General features: G+C 45.5%; 1 long non-coding RNA gene across 1 annotated transcript; it reads right to left on the bottom strand.

The window, feature by feature from the left end:
- Nucleotides 1-7,524: 7,524 nt before the first annotated feature.
- Nucleotides 7,525-17,215, bottom strand: LOC134600886 (uncharacterized). The gene is made up of 4 exons (XR_010090382.1): nucleotides 17,083-17,215; nucleotides 16,809-16,981; nucleotides 16,406-16,464; nucleotides 7,525-7,623 (listed from the first exon to the last, which is right to left on the bottom strand). It is a non-coding gene; the product is annotated as an uncharacterized LOC134600886 (long non-coding RNA).
- Between the last annotated feature and the right edge of the window lie 2,153 nt (nucleotides 17,216-19,368).

The following is a 19,368-nucleotide window of genomic DNA, read 5'->3' as shown; positions in this document are numbered from 1 at the left end:
GAGGAGCCAGACTGCAGCTAGAGCCCATCACCATCCTCATCTGATTGTAAGTAGGCAATCTAGTATATTATTCGTGGCACTAATCTCTAATTTACCTCACATTAAAGGGACACTTTAGTCCCCAGAACCACTGCAGCTTAATGTAGTGGTTCTGGTGTCTATAGCCTGTCCCTGCAGGCCTTTTAATGTAAACACGGCGGCACTGCAGCACTTGCGTTAGTTAACATGGGGCATTGTGATGTCATATGGGGGGGGGGGGGGCGGCAAACTTTACTTTTGCCTAGGGCGGCAAAAATCCTTGCACCGGCCCTGGTAGTTTATCCGTCCAAACGAGCTGTTTCCTTCGTTCCTCGCGGTTCATCCAGTCACTTAAACACCGACCGCGAGGAATCCACGTCCTTTTCTAGCGGGACGCTCAATACGTGACGTCATGACGCTATCACGAGCGACCTGCCACTCAAGTGTCCGATATCTAATCGGTACTTGTCAGAGGCGTGTCTACCATCCGGAGCCAGGGTATTTAAGCTTACTTCTTACTTCAGCTCATTGCCCTGTCGTGGTTCTAGCTTGTCTAGTCACTCAGTGCTCTGGTATTCTAGTTTGCTCTATTGGTTTTGACTCGGCTTGTTGTTCTACCCTGCTTATCTCTGTTATCCCTTGACCCGGCTTGTCTCTCGCTTATCTGTCTTCTCGTTCCCTCGACCTCGGCTTGTCTCTGACTATTCTCTATTACTCTCGGTACGTTAGTCCGGCCATTCTAAGGCCCGGTATACGTACCTTTCCACTCTTTGTACTCTGCGTGTTGGATCCCTGTCCCGATCCTGACACACACCCCTTTAACTGGTTACTCCCCTGCCTACTCCTGGCTCTGTCAAGGCCCACTCCCCTGACTGCGCTGTTCCATGGGCTACATGACATGCGCACAGTCGATTATTCGGCAGGTGCGCTGTTTACCCCAACCCCCCAATAACTTACAGACACCGTATTTCTGTTGGAATAAAAAAGTCCACAGCTTTATTTATTATTATAAACAAGGTAACAAATTGGGGTCATTGCCACAAAAGTAAATATACCTCCACCCCCCACCGTACATAAATTACCCCCGGCAATGACCCCGCCAATAACAATAAATAACATTATAAATAACAAATAACACATAACATATGGCCTACCAAAGAGGCCCCATATCCATAACTTTTTAAACTGTAGGGGTGTACCGAGACCCCCCTACACCACCTGGTTCGGAGCCACCGATGAGCTCGAACCCACAAACCATTTCACACTCCATTTTAATCCAGCCTAACCAATTTATACTCCTCCTACCTTCCAATTACCCAAGCCCTATCCCGCCATAGCAAGAGACTTGACCCCTTAATGTCTCAAGCGACCCCCACCACACATAAATAGGGCTTTGGAAATACCCTCCTGGAAACCTAAGTTTAATAAATCACACCCCACATCAGACAGGTGCACACCATCCTGCCTAAAATAACCGGGCAACCCGCCCTCCAATTCAAAGTGCCTCACTGGGACCCCCCCTATTCTCCTAATAAAGACAGACATGGCCTTATTTACTTTACCACGGCAACGTGCCACAGCCGCCGGGTCCCTGGCATGCCTCCAGTTCAACCGCGGCACCATTTCAGACCACACTATTGTAACTCCTGGGACCAGAGCCCTCACCCTATCCAGGTCCCTCTTCATTCTCCTGACCAACACCTTCTGGGGGACCAAACCTAAGTCATTGCCCCCACCGTGAATCAACAGTATATCTGGGGCAAACCCCCTGGACAACATCCCAAAAATTTCACCACTTATACTCTGCCAGCTGAAACCCCGAAAACCAAACCACCGAAGGTCCACTGTGTCCAGAAGAAAACCCAGTTGTGTGCCTTGTCTCCGAACTGCGGCCCTCTTCTCCGCCCAGTAGACAAACGAGTGACCCACCAGCCAAGCGACCAAGCCTGAAAGGAAACAAATTCAGTTAACCGGCAGAGCACCCTTTTCCCACATCCACAACATTCCATTCACACCAACATTTCCGGCCTTACATATGCACGGAACCTGATGGATTCCCATCTCCCAATCTGCTTTATCCGCTCCTCCCCCAGCCCGAGACGCGCCGCCTCAGTCGCAGCCCCGATACGGAAGGAGTGCGCACCAAATTGTCCGGGCTGCAAGCCCAATCTCGTCAACCCCATGCGGAAGACTCGCAAGAACTGAAAGCGCGACAGCGCCTTCCCATCCTCGTGAATCAGGAAGCAACCACCAACCTGCGGGCGAACCCGTAAAAACACTTCCCCACACGCTACCGGGCACACCGGGGACCCTGGTAGTGAGGACAGGACAACATTCTTACCCTTTCCGAAGACGTCCGTCTTCGAGCGCCGGAGCCAAATCACGACCTTGTCCTGTTCTATAGCCACATCCTCATACCGGAGGCCCGATGCCCCCGACCTATTGGCGCTCACCAATTCGCCAATACGAAAAGCCCCAAAGAAAGCCCACACGAAAGCCACAGAGAACAAAGTTACTTCAAATGCCGAACTACACACTTCGTTCAACAACCCCACCAACCCTTGAAGGGTGGCAAAGGACACAGGCCTCCTCGTATCCACAGACCTCCTGCCCTTCTTGAAACCCTTTAAAGTTTGCTTTACCAAGAAATGTTTGGTCAGGTCTTCCCACCCGTTAAACTTGAACAGGAAGGCTAACGCAGACATGTAGCGCTCCACCCTAGAAGGGGACGACCCACCTGCCACCAACCTGCAAAGAAGCCACAACAGCGTGTCCAACCTACCAGCTGCAGAATCGCCTGCTCCCGCCTGGGACAACATTTCCTCCCATTCACACCAAACCTTAGTATAAGCGGTCCAAGTCCCCGGCGCCAGTGAGCTCCTTATGTATCGCCCAAGCACAACGTCCCGAGCCGCCACATCTCCTCCGGGCATGCCTGCCCTGTCGCTTGTGCGTCCGGCGCTGCTTCCCGGAACCGCACCCACTGTGAACGAGACAGAGCGTCAGCGACCACATTCAGCAGGCCCGGCACGTGCCGTGCCCGGAAGACAATGTTCCAAGACATACACAAGAGCACTAACTGCCGCAACAACCTAACCACTGGCAGGGACGAAGCCGATAGACTGTTAATTACCTGTACCACTGCCATATTATCAGAGTGGAAGATAACTTTCTTGTCCCTGAGCTCTTCGCCCCATAGTGACACCGCTACCACAACTGGAAAAAGCTCCAAAAAGGCGAGGTTCCGAATCAAGGGGCTCTCGGACCAAGCCTCAGGCCAAACCTCGGCACACCACTTGCCCCCAAGGTAAGCCCCAAAGCCAACGCTCCCGAGGCGTCCGTAAACAGCCCGGCTTCGCCAGATGCCTTCATCGCATCCCTGAAAAACACCCGTCCGTTAAACTCAGTGAGGAAGCGGTCCCATATGTCCAAGTCCTCTCTCATACCAACCGACACCCTGATGTAATGACTCGGCAGACGGACCCCACAGGTAGCCCTAGCCAGCAATCTACAAAAAACTCTTCCCATAGGGATCACCTTACAAGCGAAATTAAGGCTGCCGAGCAAGGACTGCAGTCCCCGCAGCGTAACTTTCCTAGCGCCCTTTATCGCGTGCACCTGCTGGCGGAGCACCCTCAACTTCTCCTCCGGCAGCCTACATTCCCCCACGACCGAGTCGATTTCCAGCCCTAAAAAACTCAGACACTCGGTCGGGCCCACTGTCTTGTCCTCAGCCAGAGGAATCCCAAACTGTTGGGCTAACCTCTGGAACACCCGCAGTATTTGGGCACATCTGTCGGACCCAGCCGGGCCCACACACAGAAAGTCATCCAGGTAATGGACCACCGTACCCCCGCCCGATTCCCTGCGCACTACCCACTCCAGGAACGTGCTAAACTTTTCGAAATACGCACATGAAATGGAGCAACCCATGGGTAGGCACAGGTCCACGAAAAACTTACCCTCAAAAAGGCACCCTAACAAATGGTGACAGTCTGGGTGGATAGGAAGGAGCCGGAATGCTGCCTCCACATCCACCTTCGCCATCAAAGCCCCTCGCCCTGCTCTCCGAACCAACTCGACAGCATGGTCGAATGATGCATACGATACGGAGCACAGGGCCTCATCGATATCATCATTTACTGACGCCCCTTTCGGGAATGATAAATGATGAATCAACCTAAACTTACCCGCCTCCTTCTTGGGGACTACCCCCAGCGGGGATACCCTCAAGTCAGGCAGCGGCGGAGCCTCGAACGGCCCAGCCATCCTACCCAGTTGCACCTCCTTCAGCAACTTGTCCCTCACAACTCCCGGGTGTTCACCCACCGACTTGAGGTTACTGCATAACCTCCCCACATCCCTACTCTGAAACGGTATTGAAAAACCCTCCGTAAAGCCGTGCCATAAGAATTCAGCGTCCTGACGGTTACCGTACTGTTTTAGCCACGGCAGCATCTCGCCTACTTTCACCGGGGTTGCCCCCCGCGGCAGCGGAGGGGGCCGACGCTCCAACGGCTCCCGCTCCTGGCGCCGACTTACCTCGCTTAAAACACCGGCTGGCTCCGTGTGCACCCCCACAACCTGAGCACTCGTGCTTAAACCGGCACGACGTACCCCACTTACATTGGCCCTCGTTAAAGAGCCAACAGAAGCCTTTCTTTTGCCCGGCCGATGCAGGTCCCCCAGGGGCCGCACCGGCCGTCCCTTGAAAGGGCGCAGCCTTTTGCGCCATCATGAGCCGCATCCAGAGGGGAAGGTCCATTTGATCCCACCGCATGCTGGGATTCGCCGCTAACCTCTGGCGAAATTGCTCATCGTACCGCCACCAGGCGACCCCGCCATAGTTCCGGTACGCTTCCCCAATCCCATCTAGGTAGCAAAACAATTGGGAGCATTTATCCGGCGACTTTTCCCCTATCACGCTGGCCAGGATACAAAAGGCCCGCAGCCAGTTCCCAAACGTTTTAGGAATCTTCCGATACCTACGCTTTTTCTCCTCCTCCTCCTTCTTTGCGTCCTTCTTGTCCTCCTCTTTCATGTCTAAGAACTCCTCCAGCGGGAGCAAGGAAAAAACCTCCACAAACTCACCCTTCCAAATTTTCTCCTTGATGTCCATTTTCAGATGACAACCTAATGGGCCCGAAAAAGACACGTGCACGTTTTGCCGCGCAGCGTCGGTAATTTCGCCCCCAATACCTACCTTTTCCCCCGACTCCTTACTAGTTTCGGACACAGATAACCCCACTTCGCTATCCAGTGTTGGGCCCACGGCCCTACCTTGTAACCCCTGGCCTTTCTCACACGTCCACACTCTCCCAAACTGAGGTGAAGCCATTTCCCCACCCGCCCATGAATCTAAGAAAGATTTTAAGCAATTCAATAGTGTTCCTGCGTGTGGTGTAACAGTTGACTCACCGCCTGAGCCCGAAGCCGCAGAAGGCTGTGGGTTCGTTTCCCGTCCGTCCGCCATGCTTGGCTCCGGAGCATCCAATTGGCGCCGACTCCCGTCAGCCTGGCCCTGCCTCAGGACCGCGGGTGTAGTGCTGCGAGACCTGCAAGGAGAACGACACCTGGGTAGTGTGTCCACATGATCACATACCCGCCCAACCTCCTTATGTTCCTGCCTGTAGTTCCGCACCATATCCCGTCTCCCTGCCTGGCCCTCCCGGCCGTAAGCGCTGCGCCGCTGACCTGGCGAGCTCCTGCCTGATGACCCAGACGCACTGCGCCGCTGCCTCCACCTCCGGTCCCTTGAGGCCGATCTCCTCCTGCTAAACCTGCTTGCAGACCTGCTCCTCTCTCTACCCCTCCACCCGTCAGCCTGCCTCCTGTCATGCCTGGCACTGACGCCGCGCTGCTCCCTGCTGCGATGCGGCCTAGGGCTCCGCGAGAGACCCCTCGGTCCCCGGGAGCCGCCCCTGCGGCCCTCCCGCTCTCTCCCAGCCCGTCCTGTCTCCATGCCCTGAGCTGAGTCCTGGGAGCTATCCCGACCTGCTGAACCTGGCCCCTTTTGGGCCGCCTTGCGAACTGGGGATTCCGCCTGTCTATCCTGGCGTTTTCTGTCTGCTAAAGCCGCGGGCCCTGCCGGCCCCAATGTACCTGGCTGAGCGGACCCGCCGTCTGCGTCCCTTGCGCTGAACCTGGCCCCACTAGAGGCCGCCCCCGATGTGTCCCCTTGCCCAGGGGCTCCCCCTGCCATCAGGGGGACCGCCTGATCACTAGAGGCCTCCGCTCTGCCCCCCGCCCGCTGCCCAGCCCCAGCGCCATTCCCTGACTCACCGGGCCGCAACCGCTCACTGCTTCCACCATCCGATCTGCTCTGGGTCCTGGCTCCAGCCGCAACCGTCCCGCCTGCCGCCTCCCGGCGGGGCGCACACCGCGTGGCAGGCCTCGGCCTAGCTGCTGCCCGCGCCCGGCCAGCACCGCGTCGGACCGACGGTGCCGGCCGCGGTACATCCACTCCGCTGGGGCCCGCTACCTCATCCAGGGCCCCAACAGACTCCGCTGACGGGCTCCTCCGTCTGCCGACTTCGGGCTCCATGCCCGGGCTCAGCCGCTGGGGCGGTCTCGCCCTCCTCATGGAACGCCGTGCAGCCGCCGCAGGGGTTGTAGGGGGGGGACCCTGAGCCCCCAGTTGCTCGTGAAGCCAGGCCAGTCCTCTATCCCGCACAGCAGCTCTCACTCCCTCCAGGATTTCTTCCATTGATGCCATGATCTGCAAGACAAAAGAAAAAACCAACACAGACCTGCCAAAAACAATTACCAGGTAAGTGTCAGTTTAGTTAAAATGTCCCTTAGTCATAAAATGGCCGCTTAATATACTCCTATAGTCCAACCCCCATTTACCAATAACCACACCCCTTTAACTGGTTACTCCCCTGCCTACTCCTGGCTCTGTCAAGGCCCACTCCCCTGACTGCGCTGTTCCATGGGCTACATTCATATTACTCTGGTTTTTAAGTACGTCCTGGGGATGTTAACCTTAGCCCAACATCCAGGGGTTGTTACTATTACTCAATTTAATGGTACTCATTTTATTTACTTCGAAAGGATGAAGGGCTGAGTCAAAAGAAAGGACACGGGAAAGAATTTGGAAAATAAATAAATGCTGGAGAAAAAAAATGAATGCAGGCCACAATAAAAAATAATCCATCTTCTTGGTTGGCTAGCAAGTCATGAGAGAATTGAGACTTCTAGTTAAGTGATTAACCCTAAGTATAAAATTTGCTTTTGTAAATTTGGCTGAATTAGGCCTTGATGTAATATTTCGGGGTAAACTTTTAAAATGGTTTAATATTTAGAAATGTTTTTATATTTTTTTGATAGCTTCATATATTTTTATATTGACACATCTCTGAACATGTTATTTATATAAGGAATAAAGAATATATTACTTTTCCTTCTAAAACCAGTGTTCGGTGAAAAAAAAAAGACATTCAGACAGACTATATAGAAGCAGATTAGGTAAAGTTTATTTTTGTCAACAAAGCCACCTTCAGCTGCGAGCTGTTCATTTTACAGGAATTCTTCTGTAGTTTGTTTCGTGTCCCGCATTAAGAATCTATTGTTCTTCTAGTCTTCTGGCCTTCTTACAGTAATTTGCTATTAAAGGGAAATAAATCTCAGGTCATTACACCCATTTACATGCAGTTAGTCAAGTGTATTAAATAAAACATACATATTTTACCTTGTATAATGTGCTGTCAAACATCAATACGTTATTGATACATTATTGTGACTGGGATATCCACCTGTAAAATTTCTGGTATTGCTGGCAAATTAACCCCATTAAGGTATAACTCTACACCTTCTATGGATGTTTACAAAATTACAAAGTGGCTAGCATTTTATGTGTTGGTTTGAGCTTATAGGTTCAGTGTGAATTGCAAACCATGCATTTACAAGATTCAAAATGCAAAGAAGACAGTGAAAGGTGCTTATGTTTGCATGTCTCCTTAAGGACTGCAGACATGGCAAATAATGTATAAAAAGTACAAGCATCCTAACAGTCTCGATTTCAGTGGGACAGTCACTATTTTGGGGTCCTGTTTTTCTTCAGATCCTGGCATCTCATATTTGGGGACACCAAGGAACTGTCCTCGGGCACCAAACCGTAAGTGCCTCATGTGATGTGCTTGTGCTGTGCAACAGGCACTATGGCCACGCAGGGAGCATATCCCCACCGCTCCTCATATGGTCCTAAATGCCGACCACGCAGCCTACCTGTGAACCGCCATTATGGGTGTCACAAGTAACGTGGGTTGCGTACCTGATGATGTCCCCTCAGGGCCCTGCCCACGCCTTCCCAATTCCCCCATCGCAATTGTCAGGAGTTACAAGAGTAGAAAGTAAAAAATGAATACAACACTCCAGCATGCAGCTGAGGAAGGGAGACTGAAATAAAATCTCAAGTCATAACTAACAGAAATAGCAAGTGGATAGCAGATAACTAGAGAATGAATCACAGAACACCATAACAGAGTTATATGTACATTGTGTTCCTAACGATGTACATTTGATACCGGAGAAACTGACGGAAGCCAAGCACAGAGAGATGGACACAGGTTTCTTCAGGAAGGAAGAGATTCTTTATTCGATTCACCGACCGGGGCTCAGAGGGACTAATGTCACCAAAATACAGCAAGATCTGAGCCCAGAACTGACTGTGTAAATGCATGATATAGACATATAGCTCCTCCTATAGTTAACTCTACCCACATATACTCTTTACACAATCAGCTGAACAAAGCCTAACTTCCCTTACCTGTTAGACCACATGGCTCACCCAGAACAATGGAGGAGGGGAAGTGTTTTCAGTTTCTTCATTCCTGCATTTGCTCAATACAGTGTTGATTGTATCTTAGCTACGTGTAACTAACTAACTGATACAACATTTACACATATGCCACATGGCAATCTTGTCCTAGTAAATTTATTTTTTACTGAGATTCCACCACATTCCCCCCTTTGATGCTTCTGATATTTCACAATTCCAGATGCATCACTTAACCATAGTTTGCTTACACCTCAGGTTGCCATGAATCAGAACAGACCTCGTAAGCATCTTAGCATCCTTACAAATTCCTTCAGCACTCCTCATTCTGAATATATTCTCTCTGGGCTAAGGGTTCATACTTGCAAACAGCCATTACATGCGCAGCTGGTTTCCTTTCTGTCGTGCTCTCTATGACACTCTGTATGGACCTAATTACCAATGGAACCAAACATGGTAGAAAGAGACACACTATAATCAACATGACTCCTCCTACCAATGTCTTGATCCCTCCAAGCTGCTCGTACCTACTTCCAAACCAACTACTAGAATTGTACCCGTTCCAGGCTTAAGTCGGTACATGCGTCAGTTTAGCCATGTGGCTTGTGAGATCAGCCACTGCCTGCCCTTCATCATCTATGTGCAGACAACAGTTGCTGAGATTGAACTTTCCACATACACCTCCTTCTATTTGCACTGGAAGTGAATGGAGGACTTTATCAACAGCCCAACTGGTTTACCTGGTAAGAAGGCTATGTGCTTTACAGAGGAATCCACAATTGCCTAATGGTAGAATGAGGCTTGAATCCCTGTATTAGAATACAATAACACTTCATTGGCATACAGTTTTGCTGTTAACCAGTTCCCTCACATATTACATCCCTCCTATTGGCAATGAAGCGCGCTAAGGTAGCCAGTGCCACTCATTATCTTCCCAGCTACCTACATTCAAGGATGCTAGCTTCTTTTTATGATTCACATCATAAACTTTAACTCCCAAGGTCTCTCCTGTTTCAATTGGCAACAAGAAGAAGGATGGTTTGAGCATACCTAACACACATGCCCCTTCCCAGTCCTGTGGCAACTCCGAATAGGCTTTCTTACCACAGATCCAGTACAAATTTGCTGGGGCTCTCCAGGTAGATGTGATGGATAGGTCAAACCACACATCCTTTAAATTGGCGTATCTAGCAAACGGGTTAGATGGTTCTGAGACATTTGAAGCCGACCACCAAGTTGTATTCTTCGTATCATCATCATAAGCTTTTTGCCCTAGACAAGTTAATTCTCCTACAGAAGTATTATACATCATTCCTTTCCTTGCTATGCAAACATAACCTATAATGGAGGTCTTTAATCGCCACTCAAATTTACCTCTAACACTCACTTGATAATCAGTTTGAGAAGATATTAACTGTTCAATTGTCTCAGAACCGGAATACATTACCTCCTTTGCTTCCCATGGCCATTGGTCTCCCATGTTAGTACCTCCACACACATAGCAGTTGGTTACATTAAGACTACCAGCAATACTCTCAGCTAAATCTATAAACAAGTTCTTAGCATTATGGGGGGGATCTTATTTTCTACACTCATCTCTTCATAAAAAGAATGGAAAACCTGATGAGTTTGGGATGCTACGGTATCGGTCTCTATCCCTATAAATAATATTGTCCCAGGATCTAAACCCATCCCATATATTTGGAACCCAAATAAGTTACCGAACCTATCTATGAATCGTTCAGGATTATTTATGAGTATATGGACTGGGTTACATTCCCTAGACTTACAATATGGCTTTGTAGGCAACTTAGTAACAATCATATCCTTATCTACTGTCGGTCCCCAAGTTGCCCACCCCACACAAGACCAATATGGGCAAAAGTTATATTCCCTATCTGGGCATCTCGGACTTACATACTTGTTTTTACTACTGGGACAAATATATTTATCATTAGACCCATACGTTCTCTCCCACTTAAGATCCCCACATACATTCCACGGCTTTCTACCACTTGATATTGCTTTACATGCATCAAATAGCAGAACACCCGAAGAATGTACGGTTTTTAACTCAGTTTTATTTATTATGGTTCCCTGAGGATCTCCATTCCTGAGGGTCAACCAAATTGTAGGGGGTTGATACTCCGGATTGAAGCACCTAGGTTCTCCTACTCCTAAATGGCATACACTATATTCTATACCTAGATATATACACCTAGACACATCACCTTTACACTCATATTGTGAATGCCAAATTAGGGTCTGGGAAATATGATTACCTGTCTTAGTAGTCTTAATGCAAACCTCACAGCTAGGAGTGTCGGTACCTCTACCTTCCTGAATATAAAAAGACACAAAAATATACATTATCAAAAGCACTTCTTTCGACGTCTTCATCCTCAGTCTTCGTCCGTGCGATGGCACCTCAGCTTCCAGGATGTAAGGGCTGCAGGGAATGGAGTTCTGCTCGTCTTCACAGGGGTCCCTTCGAGACTTTCCTGGCTTTTAATAACACGTTGGTGAGCGGACAGGCATTATTATGGCCGTCAAAAACACTCACTTGTAGATCTTTGTTGATGTTCCCTTTTAACAATATTATCTTCGCAAAAAAAAACACTTTTAATCCAACTCGGTCACACGCTTCAACTGGATCTTGCAAGGATTCTCTGGATCTATGGTAGCTTGTCAGGAATCTGCCGCTGGTTTTTTTACCCTAGAGTGATGAATCCACGGAGTCACTTCTACAACCTTTACAACTGTTGGGGTAGATAAAAGAACAACATAGGGACCTCTCCACTTGGAACCTAATGGAACAGTGTTCCATTCTTTTATCCACACTTGATCCCCTGGATGGTAAGAATGAACAGGTGGATAAATATTCACAGGTACTTTACACACTTATCCACATAGGTTTGTATATTTTCCTTAGCCCTCTATAATATATGGTACTAACTAAGGCTAACAGGATACGCTCCAAGCTTTAATTCAATGTGTATTGGTGGAATATTGCGAGCAAGTCCTGGAGGATTATTCTCTGTCCATATTCTTGAAATGTCAAATAAGGATTCATCACTCTTAGGGTCTGTATTTGTTATTATAGAGTAGAAGTGCCATTCTTCTTCCCTTTGCACCGATACTGATATTATGCCTGGTGATCTATTAAACTTCAGAGACGTTGATCCGTTGGGTTTAAAAGTTATCTGGGCTTGAAACTTTAATAATAGATCTCGTCCTAGAAGCTGAACTGGACACTCCAGCATATATAGGAACTGGTGCTTAACCAAATGGCCTCCTAGAATACAAGTATGACTCCTGAGAATTGGTCTAGCAGCGCTTTTCCCAGTAGCTCCTATCATAATTATAGTCTTCCTGAAGGAGGAGCAACTAGGTTAGTTACCACAGAGTACTCAGCACCAGTGTCAATCATGAAAAAGCTCCTCTTTCCCTCTATTGATACATCGACCATAGGCTGCACTCGGCTAAAGGGGGATGGAGCCCTGTCGGTATCAATAGTCTTCCATGACATTGTCAGCCAGACCGACAAAATCTCTATCTTCTCTATCCCTTAATCTCTAGGTAGGGGAATAGTATCTACTTCCCTGAACACCTCCTCTGTTACTACTGTCATTCCCTCCAAGACTTTCTCTATAGCCACCTCTGTAACCATCTCGTAACCTTCTCTCTTGTCTTATCTATAACTTGCTTTATATTCCCTCTGTGGGCAGTCACTTTTCCAATATCCTTCCTCTCTACAATACACACAGTGATTCCTACTTCCTCCCTTACTCAGCCTATTCTCAACTCCTCTATTCACCTCCCTGTTCATATACACCTGACTTGCAATTTCCATTAACTGTGATATGGACATTCCTACAAATCCCTTTAACTTTAGCAATTTTCTTTTGATATCACCTTGGGTCTGGCTGACAAATGCTGAGTTGTTCATTCGAGAGTTCTCAGGGGCCTCTGGATTAAAAGGAGTATATAATCTATATGACTCCAGCAATCTCTCATAGAAAGCACTAGGTGACTCGTCTGCTTTCGTAAAGGAATTATGGGTCTTCCAATTAAACAGATCAGTCATGGTGAACGGGACATAAACAAATACAGGGTCTGCCAACTGTAATTGACCATTAATATCAATGTGTGGGGGACCAGGGGTAAGATGCAGTGGCATTTGTAAATGTCAAAGTTGGAGGGCACCGGTCATTTGTCAGGTTAGGGTGGGACTTAGATAGGGTTGTTTAGTCATAGGTTCCGGTCGGGGAGTGGTGAGGTAGGTGGAAATTGATAAATTAATTTTACTGGTCAGTAACTCGGTTAACAAAATGTTTCGGACAGGGCTAGGAGGAGCCTGACCAGTAACAAAAAATGGTAAAAGTGTATTCCAGCATCCTATACCATTGACCATTTCATCCAGTTGTATTTCAAAACTAATTTACTGTTACTAAAGGCACACAAGGCTCAGTAATTATAGTGTTATGTCAGTGGTTATGGTGTTTTCAGTGATTATGGTATTATCAGTGGTTATGGTATTATCAGTGGTTCTGGTGTTTTCAGTAGTTATGGTGTTTTCAGCGGTTATGGTGTTTTCAGTGGTTATGGTATTATCAGTGGTTATGGTGTTTTCAGTGGTGATGGTGTTTTCAGTGGTTATGGTGTTTTCAGTGGTTATGGTATTATCAGTGGTTATGGTATTATCAGTGGTTATGGTGTTTTGTAATTGCTGAGAATTATCTGATTTCAGTGGATTCAGTTACTGTTATTAAGAATTCTCCTCACAATTTTGACTGCTAATAATAAAACTGAATACAAAGAACCAGTTGGGGGGGTAGGTAGGCACAGAAATAGGAGGGGACAGGCATCTGAGAGCCAGAGACAATTAGAGCACAGGGGGACATACCAGCTGCACCAGTTTTTGCTAAAGAATTTAGTTGAGGGATGGTCAGATGGGTCAGATTCCATTGGGGATGGACAGACCAGTTTTGATAACCATCTAGTAACACAAACTGTGTTAACAGTCAAAAACTGGTCATTCTCTACTACATAAGGTAGTCCCCAAAATCACACACATTATATCCCTTTTTAAAGTTATTTAGCATACATTCTAAGGGATCAACAATCTTTAAATTCCGGCGCTGCCATACTTAGCAACGGAGCGTCTAATTCAAAGAAACACAACAAACACACCTCTAACAGTCACACTCGTTTCCCTGGCAACAGCACCATGTGGCACAGTTACTAGGTCAAACTCATACAACAAAACATACAGGGAATTCCCGTACACACACAGCTGTTACACCAGTCACTAAGTAACTAATACTGTGCCCTTTGGCGAAACTATACAGTCACCGACGCTATTATTCCCTATATCTGAATTACCCGTCTATAACATACCCCAGTAACATCGTCTTTACAAACAGTAGTTATAGTACGGTTAGCATTGGTTAGAGTACAATTTAAGGTCACAATACAATTATTAGTGGTTATGGTGTTAGACATGCAATAGACGACAATTATTAGTACTTATATACAGTGTCAGTAAATATACAGGGTTATGGTACCGTGCACTATAATACAGCAACACACTATTAACACTCTCGCTAGACGGCAGAGCTCACGCTATCTAGCAAGATATACACGTTACCAAACAATCTTTATCACATATACAATTCCCAACTAATCTATTGGCCAGTACCTTGATGGACTACCTAAAACTATCTACATCCGTTTTGGTTAGCCACACTGCCCAAGCACCACATATAGCGAGCTAGAGGACCGAATTTACACAGACGCCTCTTAGTCGATTACTCTATCAAAAATCTAGTGGGTTCCAAATTTACACGCCTTCCCACTTAGCCAAGATAGGTTGAGAGCTAGCGAACCGAATTTACACAGACGCCGCTTAGTCTCCCGGTCCCTCCGACCTAGCGAACAAAATATACACCCTAGAACGCTAGTCTAGACAAGACACCGGTGTCCGGCTAGGGCTATTTACACCAGAACCCCGCCTGACTAACCAAATCAAACGGTCTTACTAAAGAGCGTTCGATTGAGCGGTGCGCCTTCGCTCCTTCCCTCCGACAGAGGGGGCAGATTCCATACACAATTCAAACCCCTTATGGGCCTACCGCACAATCGGTATACCCCTAGTGGGTCCGCCGTCTAAAACAGCAGTCGTCTTACCTCCTCGTTCCTGAACCTGGGTTCACACTCATCGACGGGGACACCCCAGCACTTCTTACGTAGAGGCCAATGATCTCCTGGACAACAGACCAGTGGCGCCGAGACGAAGGGAGGTCCACGCAGAAGTTCAGGGGTGCAGCCGTAGAGAACGTGGGCAAAGATAGACCGTCTCACGCCTCTGCCTCTCAGCTACCGTTGAACGATGAGCTTCCCGGCCCAATGCACCAAATGATACCGGAGAAACTGACGGAAGCCAAGCACAGAGAGATGGACACAGGTTTCTTCAGGAAGGAAGAGATTCTTTATTCGATTCACCGACCGGGGCTCAGAGGGACTAATGTCACCAAAATACAGCAAGATCTGAGCCCAGAACTGACTGTGTAAATGCATGATATAGACATATAGCTCCTCCTATAGTTAACTCTACCCACATATACTCTTTACACAATCAGCTGAACAAAGCCTAACTTCCCTTACCTGTTAGACCACATGGCTCACCCAGAACAATGGAGGAGGGGAAGTGTTTTCAGTTTCTTCATTCCTGCATTTGCTCAATACAGTGTTGATTGTATCTTAGCTATGTGTAACTAACTAACTGATACAACATTTACACATATGCCACATGGCAATCTTGTCCTAGTAAATTTATTTTTTACTGAGATTCCACCACATTCCCCCCTTTGATGCTTCTGATATTTCACAATTCCAGATGCATCACTTAACCATAGTTTGCTTACACCTCAGGTTGCCATGAATCAGAACAGACCTCGTAAGCATCTTAGCATCCTTACAAATTCCTTCAGCACTCCTCATTCTGAATATATTCTCTCTGGGCTAAGGGTTCATACTTGCAAACAGCCATTACATGCGCAGCTGGTTTCCTTTCTGTCGTGCTCTCTATGACACTCTGTATGGACCTAATTACCAATGGAACCAAACATGGTAGAAAGAGACACACTATAATCAACATGACTCCTCCTACCAATGTCTTGATCCCTCCAAGCTGCTTGTACCTACTTCCAAACCAACTACTAGAATTGTACCCGTTCCAGGCTTAAGTCGGTACATGCGTCAGTTTAGCCATGTGGCTTGTGAGATCAGCCACTGCCTGCCCTTCATCATCTATGTGCAGACAACAGTTGCTGAGATTGAACTTTCCACATACACCTCCTTCTATTTGCACTGGAAGTGAATGGAGGACTTTATCAACAGCCCAACTGGTTTACCTGGTAAGAAGGCTATGTGCTTTACAGAGGAATCCACCACACATTTACATACAAACCTGAAAACCAAACAAAGTGTGTTTTAAACTCCCCACAATTCCCACTTTAATAAGTAAACTTGCTTGTGATTATTTGGGATTGCATAAAGTAAAATAAAAACTGTTAAGCAGAATAATAGCAAAATACTAATTAAATTTACCTCTACAGTCAGGTTTCCACGTTCACTTTTCACTAGTCCATATATGATGCATTAAATCACTGCAAACATGGATCTTAAGGAAGTCAACTATGGAATTAAAATATCTATCTATTTATCTATCTATATATTTATCATCTAAGTGTAATTTCAACTTAACTGTTGTAGGCTAAATTGTACAAGTCGATTATCAAGTGACCACTGTTTGCTTTTTAGTAAACAAAACAAACCATTATTGTTGGGCAGAAATAACATCCCCAGGTTGTACTTGAAAACCAGAGTATATCTGGATGTACCTTTCCTGGCTAAACACATTAACCTTATTTAGCCACCCAATGTCACCCATGTTAACTGCACAATTAAATACAGAATACAATTGAAAATTAGACTGTGTTAAAAAGGATACAAAGCAGCACCTATATCAGAGTATAGATAGAGGACTCCATCAGCAAGAACACTGTGTTACTGATGCATTGATTGTTTTGGGTTTTCGATTAATTTGATGCAAAATTTACACATGGCACCAAATGTGTATGCAAATGCCCCTCCGCTAAGATGGATCACTACGTACTTATGCTCCTGGAAGACAAAATATTAAATACATAGATTAGACTCTCATTTTATACAAGGCAAAACAAAAATATGAAAACCTGATAAAAACAAACAAAACAAAAGCACACCTCCAGAAGTCACTGTTGGGGTCATATTACACTGCTGGGCAAAACGTTCCATGCACCTCACTTTTGGACCGAACATTCGGAGAGAGCCTTTCAGTGATACAAAGACAACGTGTTTCAAATTGGGCTACTGCCAGTGTACAAAGAGTTAGGCAAACATATTTATAGACAGAAGTTACAGCAAAAGTAACATGACAAGATTACATCAGCTAAACACGATATTGTTTATTTAGCAGCCAACAACATGTATTTCTGGTAGCGAGGTTAACCCCTTAAGACCGGAGGGCGTACTAGTACGTCCTTTTAAAAGCGGCTCTAAACGCCGCCGGACGTAATAGTACGCCCTCCGGTTTTTAGTAACTTACCCGGTCGCTGGCGGTCCCACGCCGGCGATCGCGGTTCGGGGGACTCCCAGGGAGCCCCCCGCGGCACGTCCGCCCTCCAGGAGCCCTCCCGGCCATGTGAGAGTGAGGTCCTTGCGAGGACCTCACAATCACATGGCCGGTATAGCTGCCTGCTGCATTGCCAGCAGGGGGACCAACTGTAATGACAGTTGGTCCCCCTGCTGGCTGAAAATCAAATAAAAATTTTTTAAAACAGTGTAAAAATAAATAAATTATATACTTAGATCATATATATATATTATATATATATGATCTAAGTATATATATACACATATACACACTTACACATACACCGTCTAGGTGTATTTTAATATTAATATATATATAATTATATATATATATTAATATCAAATTACACGTAGACTGATACTGATTAAATATATATATAATTATTGTTATATATATATTTATAAATAATATAAAAAAAATTAATATGTAAATACGTAAAAAAATTAAATAAAAAAAATAATTAAAAATAAAATATTAAAAAATATATAGATGTGTTTTATTTCGTTCTAACTGTATTCTGATATTAATATATATATATTTATATCAAAATACACTTATAACGAAATAATATATATATCTATATACATAAATATATACGTATATATCACTATATATATATACCTATATATAAATAAAAATATTAAAAAATATATATATATATATACGTATATATACACATATGTATATATATACATATATTAATTCTACACATATATTTATGTAATAATTTTACATAATTAGGTATCCTAATTAATTACAATTAGCGGGACCTGCCTGACCACCCATGCCGAAAGTATAGGGAATTTAATTTGCTAGCACTATATTTAACCCTATAACTTTCCAAGACACCATAAAACCTGTACATGGGGTGTACTGTTTTACTCGGGAGACTTCGCTGAACACAAATATTAGTGTTTCAAAACAGTAAAATGTATTACAACCATGATATCGCCAGTAAAAGTGACGTTTTTTGCATTTTTCACGCACAAACAGCACTTACAGGGACGATATTATTGCTGCAATACTTTTTACTGTTTTGAAACACAAATATTTGTGTTCAGCGAAGTCTCCTGAGTACAACAGTACCCCTCATGTACAGGTTTTATGGTGTTTTCAAAAATTACAGCGTCAAATATAAGGCTTGTGTTTAATTTTTTTCACATTAAAATTCGCCAGATTGCTTACGTTGCCTTTATGACCCTATGGTAGCCCAAGAATGAAAATTACCCCTATGATGGCATACCATTTGCAATAGTAGACAACCAAAGGTATTGCAAATGGGGTATGTCCAGTCTTTTTTAGTAGCCACTTAGTCACAAACACTGGCCAAAATTGGCGTTTTTTGCATTTTTCACACACAAACAAATACAAACGCTAACTTTGGCCAGTGTTTGTGACCAAATGGCTACTAAAAAAGACTGGACATCGCTTATTTGCAATACCTTGGGTCGTCTACTATTGCAAATGGTATGCCATTATGGGTGTAAATTTATTTCCTGGGCTACTATACAGTCTCAAAGGCAACGTAACCAATCTGACGAATTTCAATTTCAAATGTAACACGCTATATTTGACCCTGTAACTTCCCAAAACACCATAAAACCTGTACATAGGGGGTACTGTTTTACACGTGAGACTTTGCTGAATACAAATATGTGTATTTTATTGCAGTAAAAGCAAACAGTATTATGACATTGACAGTTAAAATGTCATGAAGAATCTAAAAAATCTTATTTTCTCCCATTTTTTTCATATTAAATTATGTTTCATAGCTAAATATTTGATATTAAATGAAAGCCCTGTTTCCCCTGAATAAAATGATATATAATAAGGGGGGGTGCATTTAATATGAAAGAGGTGAATTACGGTTGGACAG

Source organism: Pelobates fuscus, chromosome 3 (assembly GCF_036172605.1).
Source record: "Pelobates fuscus isolate aPelFus1 chromosome 3, aPelFus1.pri, whole genome shotgun sequence".
In the NCBI taxonomy this organism is placed as follows: domain Eukaryota; kingdom Metazoa; phylum Chordata; class Amphibia; order Anura; family Pelobatidae; genus Pelobates; species Pelobates fuscus.
Note: the sequence above shows the minus strand (reverse complement) of the source record. Positions and strands in the feature narration are given on the sequence as shown.